Source organism: Brassica oleracea, chromosome C5 (genome assembly GCF_000695525.1).
Source record: "Brassica oleracea var. oleracea cultivar TO1000 chromosome C5, BOL, whole genome shotgun sequence".
Lineage (NCBI taxonomy): Eukaryota > Viridiplantae > Streptophyta > Magnoliopsida > Brassicales > Brassicaceae > Brassica > Brassica oleracea.
In genome coordinates, this window is record NC_027752.1 from 40327986 (window position 1) to 40335015 (window position 7030).

A 7030-nucleotide genomic window follows, 5' to 3' on the forward strand; every position below is an offset into this window, starting at 1 on the left:
ACGAGTTTATTTTTTTTCTTTCTGTTAGAAGTAGTTGTGACAAAATGCAACTATTCATCACATGAAAGGTTAAGCATTATTTCGTCTTCAAATAGTCGTTTCTCTTAATAATTAATACAGGTTGGATTCTTCGCCCCCATCAATTATTTCTCTAAAATTGTTCTTTTTTTCGTTAGCAGTATATTATGCATAGCATTTAAAATTAAAAATTAAGTAATAGTTACTGAGGGTTAATTCATTCGATAATCGATATACTAGTAAAATAAAATAACTAAGATGTGCATATAAACACACATACATAATTACACTTTTACTCTAAATCACAATAGTCGATCGTAAACGTAAAGCTACTTAATTATGAAAAAGCTATAAATTATGTTATTATCACGTTCGTCGACCAGAGAATAAATGGATCGATGATCATTATGCCAAAGCACGTGGTTAATCAACAAAATCTCATTACTTCTAATGCAAATCCTTGAAGATTCATTGACAATTTGAAATTATTGTGTGTTAATTACAAGATAAAACATATACTTAGGGTAAGATCCTCGTGTTTTCCTTTTCCTGACATCTTGGGTTTTAACAGTTCTTGTTTGGCGAATTTGTTTTGCAACTTGCATCATGCAATTAGGTACCGGTTTGCTCTGGCATATACACATAGTTTATAACAATGATTAAATAAAATACTATCATATAGACGGGCTCTGAAGAAAACAAATATGTTGATGAAACTACACTTAAACCAATCATTAATCTATGTCACTTCTCTAGATGGCCGGTTAAGTCATATAACCGTCAAATCTCTCCAATTAGCTTTAATAAGAAGACATGTTATCAGTGACTCCATGTATCAACTTAATTAACGAGCAATCCACGAGCTTATAATGTGACAACTTCAATAATTGACTGAAAAAAAAACAAGATGATAGTATTTTATATAAATGTATAATAATTTAGGTAGGAAGTAAATGAGAATTATTAACCTAATTATATACTGATAGAAGCGACAAAGATGGGTCTTATGTTGGCCACGTGCCAGACAAAGTAAGACTTTTGAGTCGACGTGAGTCCCGCAACGGTAAGAAGCTTTAGTAATGGCCCATCACATGGATCCAGTTCCCATATTCTCTTCAACATGCGAATCCCTCTTAAATTTATGACCAACGACCCAACAAAAAATAGCGATGAAATTTTATATTTTAATTGTATTCAGATTGTATCGTTTTAAGAAAATATCTTCTTGCCTCCATTATGAAAGCTCAAAGAAGCTTAAGGAAAGACTGAAGAAGAAGATAACTTTATTATGAGTGTTACTCTGCTTAGTTACAACGATAGAGGTTCCTTACATTATATAGCAGAGGAATGACTAAGACAAAAGGCATTTAGGGCACAGCTCAACATGTGACCGCACACAACTTTAAGGAATCAAAACGGTTGAATAGCTGAACATCCTTAGCTGGCTGCGTCGTACAGAGACCGTGCTTTGGCGTCATGTGAGTCGTTCCTCTGTTACCGTTATAAGAGTGATCAATGGGCTTGATGGGCTGCGATATAGTAGACTGGGCTTTGGTAGATGTCGAAGCCTATGTTGAAGTTAGAGTCTTCGGGCTTAGACACCCCCGCAAACTTGAGATGGGAGGTTCGACTACACCAAGTTTGTCTCGCAAGTGACAGAAGGGTTGTTGAGCTAAGGACTTGGTGAAGATGTCTGCTAGTTGCTGAGCCGCTGGTATTTGATTAACCACCAATGCTCCCAACGCTACTCGTTCCCTTACGTAATGAAAATCGGTATCGAAGTGCTTTGAGCGGTTGTGAAGCGCTGGATTCGCAGTCAAGTACACAGCCGATAAGTTGTCGCAGTATAGTTGAGGAGGGTCAGGGAGAGAGATGCCCATCTCACCAAGTAAAGAAGCTAACCATTTGAGCTCCATTGCGGTAATAGACAGTGTACGATACTCAGCTTCAGTCGAGGATCGTGAGACCGTAGGATGCCTCTTTGCGGACCACGAGATGATGTTGGAGCCAAGAAACGTACACAAACCTCCCGTAGACCGTCTTGTTTCACGACAGCCTGCCCAATCGCTTTCACTGAATCCATATAACAGGAATCCAGTTTTTGCGTTTATCTTGAGCCCAAGCGTGCAAGTGCCTTTGAGATACCTAAGTATGCGTCTCAGGTTAGTGAAATCAGCTACGGTTGGGGCATGCATCTTTTGACACATGTAGTTGACAGTAAACTGAATATCCGGCCTTGTCAGCGTGAGATATTGAAGCTTCCCTGCAAGGCTTCGGAAGTATGTTGGCTGATCAAACAGAGTATCTTGGCCTTCAACTCTGTCTAGTTGCAGTGGCAACGGAGTATTCGTTGCATCACAACCTGCCATTCCTGCTGTTTCGAGGAGATCTTTAGTGTATTTCTCTTGACATAGGAACAAACCATCTTCATACTCTCTGACTTGGATGCCAAGGAAGTAATGAACTGAACCCATGTCCTTCATCCTGAACATACCGTTGAGCGAGACCATTAGCTTTTCGATCAGTTTATCATTGTTCCCAGTGAGTAGCATGTCATCAACATATAGCAAGAGGTAGATAACATCATCACCATGTAAGTAGACGAACAAAGATGGATCGCCGTGAGTACACTTGAAGCCAAACTCCAAGAGAAAAGTGCTGAACTTATCAAACCATGCACGAGGGGATTGACGCAGACCGTATATAGCTTTGCGGAGTTTACACACGTAGTCCGGTCTCTCCTTATCTACGAAACCAGGAGGTTGTTTCATATATACAGTTTCTTTAAGATCACCGTGAAGAAACGCATTCTCCACGTCTAACTACTTTATATTCCAACCTTTGACTGTGGCAATGTGTAGGACTGATCTTATAGTCGCAGTACGGACTACTGGACTGTAAGTTTCTATAAAATCAATACCCTCTTCTTGTTGGTTACCTCGCGCTACTAAGCGAGCCTTGCGGTTTTTCAGCGTTCCATCTGCATTGAGCTGAGACTTGTAGACCCAGCCGCAACTGATTGGTTCCACTTCAGGAACTGGGGGAACAAGATCCCATGTGTGAGTAATGTCCATGTTTCCCTTCTCTTTTCCCATAGCAGCAGTCCAATTGGGATCTTTGAGTGCAGCAGTAACAGACTTAGGCTCAGGATAAGCTGACTTGACACTCATTAGAGCATATCTTGGATTTGGTTTGCGAATGCCCTCTTTTGCTCTTGTAACCATCGAATGAACTGGAGCTGGTTCTTGTATTTGTTGAGCCGCAGGAGATAAAGGAGGAAAATCCTCCTCAGAGAATATAGACGCGGTTGACTGAGGAGAATGAGGCGAAGGAGTAGGTATTTGAGGCTCATGTCGTTTAGGAGCCGGAATGTACTCCTCTGGAACCACAGCAGCAACCTCAGGAGCTGGTGGAGGAAGAAACTCAGCTTTCCACGCATCCAACAAAGGTGTTTCAGTCAGTTTGAAAAAAAAACTTATACTCTTGCACATAAGGAAACTTATGCTCATCAAACAAGACGTGCCTGCTGATGTAGACTCGAGCAGTCGGAGGATGCAAACACCTATAACCTTTATGTTTCTCGCTATATCCAAGGAAGACGCAATGCAAACTCTTCGGATCAAACTTGTTCCTGCCATATGGCTTCAAAAATGGGTAGCAGCTACAACCAAATACTCTGAGAGAGCTGTAGACTGGTGGTTTCCCAACTAAAGCTTCATACGGACTGATATTACCAGGAAGAACTGATGATGGAAGGAGATTCCCAAGATACGTAGCAGTAAGGAAAGCGTTCACCCATAGCTGTTGTGGAACTTTGCTGTGAAACATTAGTGATAGACCGAGTTCAGTCACATGTCTGTGCTTCCTCTCCGCAAGACCGTTCTGTTGTGGTGTGTGAGGGCAAGACATATGGTGTTTAATTCCACAAGAAGCCAAGTGTGTTGTAAACTGATGACTTGTGAACTCGCCACCCCCATCGCTTTGAAACGTTTTAATTTTGCAGTCAAGTTGATTTTCTACTAACTTCTGAAAGCTCAAGAACACAGAAGGGAAATCTGATTTCATTCTCAAAGGGTACAACCAAGTATATCTTGAGAAATGATCAACAAAGACTGCATAATACCGAAACCCTTGAGTTGAAACAACTGGAGAAGGTCCCCAGAGGTCACAATGTACTCTTTCTAAGGGTTTGGCTGCTATAAAACTGGAAGTAGAAAAGGGTAAACGACTGAACTTTCCAAGCTGACACGCCTCACAGAGCTGAGAGCTGGATTTATTTAGAACTATGGCCTTATTCTGAGATAAACACTGGAGAACTTCTTGGTGAGGATGACCTAGCCTCATGTGCCAAACATCACCAGGAGCGGCTTGCTGTCTGTGAGAATAGAAAGCCATGAACTGCAGATTCTCCAAAACGTATAGATCTTTTTCTCTACTGCCCTTGGTGAGAAGCTGCCTTGTAATAGAAGCTGCCTTGTAATAGAGGGGCAGACAACAACGCTATCAGAATCGAACTCAATAGAACATGGATAGTCAGCAGTAAGTTTCGATACTGATAATAACGACTTTGTAATAGAGGGGCAGACAAGAACATCATTTAGTAACAGTTTACCTTGCATACTAGGCAACACGGCTGTGCCGACATGCGTGATAGGAAGATACTCGCCGTTACCTACCAAGACAGTGTCCGTACCTGTGTAAGCCTGAGCAGACTGTAACTGAGCGGAGTTGTTGGTGATATGCGCAGTAGCACCAGAGTCCGCATACCACTCATGTCCTGAGGCTTGGCTTTGGTCTTGAATGCGCATGGCAGCCAGGGCAGTGTTGTACTCATCAGCCTGGTAGGAATGATAAGCGTTTATAACATTTGTATGCAGGGTGACCGTATTTGTTGCAAATTTGGCAAGTAGGCCTGCTATCAGTTGACGCTCCTCGACCTGAACCATGACTAATTTGCTGAGGGAAGCCGCGACCTTGAGTAGTATAACCTCCTCTTCCACGAGAACTGCCTCTGTACTGACCACGACCCCGAGAAGAGTAACTTCCTCTGTTGGAGTAGAAGGCCTGGTGAGGGGAAACGCCAGGAGGGGTTTCATACGTAGCAAGCTTGTCGCTGAACCCGATGAGCTTAAAAACGACATCTTCGAAGTTAGGGCCAGGAAACGCATCCATCGAGCTCTCAATGACTGTGGAAACGGATTCATATTCTCTTCCTAGACCCCAGAGAACCCCGTAGATCTTTTCTTGTTCGGAAAGAGGAGCACCAATCGAGTCTAGTTGGTCACAAATGGTCTTCATTTCAGAAAGATACTCGGTCAGAGAGCGACTACCTTTCTTCGTCGATTGGATCCGACTTTGAAGCTCAAGCTTGCGCGTAGAAGAAACTCGGTTATACTTCTGAGCGAGATACAACCAAACTTCTTGTGAAGAACGAAGGCCGTAGACGCTTTTATGGCGTCTTCAGAGAGAGATCCAACCAACCAGGCCATAATACGTTGATCTGTACGGATCCATTTGGCATAATCTGGATTTGGAGTCTCGACAACTTGATCTTCGTTTCGGACGGTGAGAGTAAGCGGAGGCTTTGGTTCAGAACCGTTGACGTAGCCGAGAAGGGACTGACTACTGAGAAATTGCTCAAACTGGAACTTCCAAGAGAGGTAGTTTTTGTCATTGAGCTTGAGAGTAACACACTGTGTGATAGTTAGAGGAGAAGTAAACGGATCGCCATCCATGGCTCTGATACCATGAAAGCTCAAAGAAGCTTAAGGAAAGACTGAAGAAGAAGATAACTTTATTATGAGTGTTACTCTGCTTAGTTACAACGATAGAGGTTCCTTACATTATATAGCAGAGGAATGACTAAGACAAAAGGCAATTAGGGCACAGCTCAGCATGTGACAGCACACAGCTTTAAGGAATCTAAACGGTTGAATAGCTGAACATCCTTAGCTGGCTGCGTCGTACAGAGACCGTGCTTTGGCGTCATGTGAGTCCTTCCTCTGTTACCGTTATAAGAGTGATCAGTGGGCTTGATGGGCTGCGATATAGTAGAATGGGCTTTGGTAGATGTCAAAGCCTCTATTGGAGTTAGAGTCGTCGGGCTTAGACATTATCAAATTGTTCTTGCTGTTCTTAGTATCTTTAATAGAAACAAAGACCTGTAAAGTTGCACAAACACAAAGATTATAAGAACTTCTCTTCTTATTAGATTTAGAAACTCTCTCAAAACTAAACATTTCAATGTGTTTCTCTTAATGGAACATCTCTCCATGAAAACTTTTATATAGGAAGAAGCTACATCTTTTCCTAAGGATGAAGCTACATCTTTTTCTAATATTAATATGGAAACATTCCTAAGCTCGATATGTTTTTCTTTTTCCTTAACCCATCAAACTTTACTTTAATGAGTTAACTTGCTCCTCAAGTTAATTGGAATTATCCAACATTCTCCCCCTTAATTCCAACTCGAATGTCGGGTATGCTGATCTTCTGAACTCCGATGAACTTCCATAGACCGTTTTTAGGTGCATCGCATTTCTTCGATACGATGTTGCATCAGAACGTGAGTATAGATGTTTCACTGCTTCTCTATGACTATCTCTTAAGCATCCTATGGTGCTTCGATACGATGTTGCATCAATCTCAGGCTCCTCCTCTGCCTTTGATACTTTCAAACTCGTGTGCATCAGAACGTGAGTATAGTTACATGACTCCATCTTCGTCTTGACAAGTATACCTTGCGTGTATCCTTCTTTTTTGATGTGAATGTCATCAGCTCCTTGCGTTACTTCTATACCAAGATAGTATGTAAGCATCTCGAGGTCTGACATCTCAAATCTTCTTGACATATCATCTTTGAATTGCTTGATAACATTGAGCGAAGTCCCTGTTACAAACAAGTCATCGATGTATATAGCTATGATCAGAAGCTCCCCCTTCTGCTTCTTTTGACATACCGCAGGTTCCTTGGTGCACTTCGTGAACTCCATCTCCTTGAGAACACGGTCGA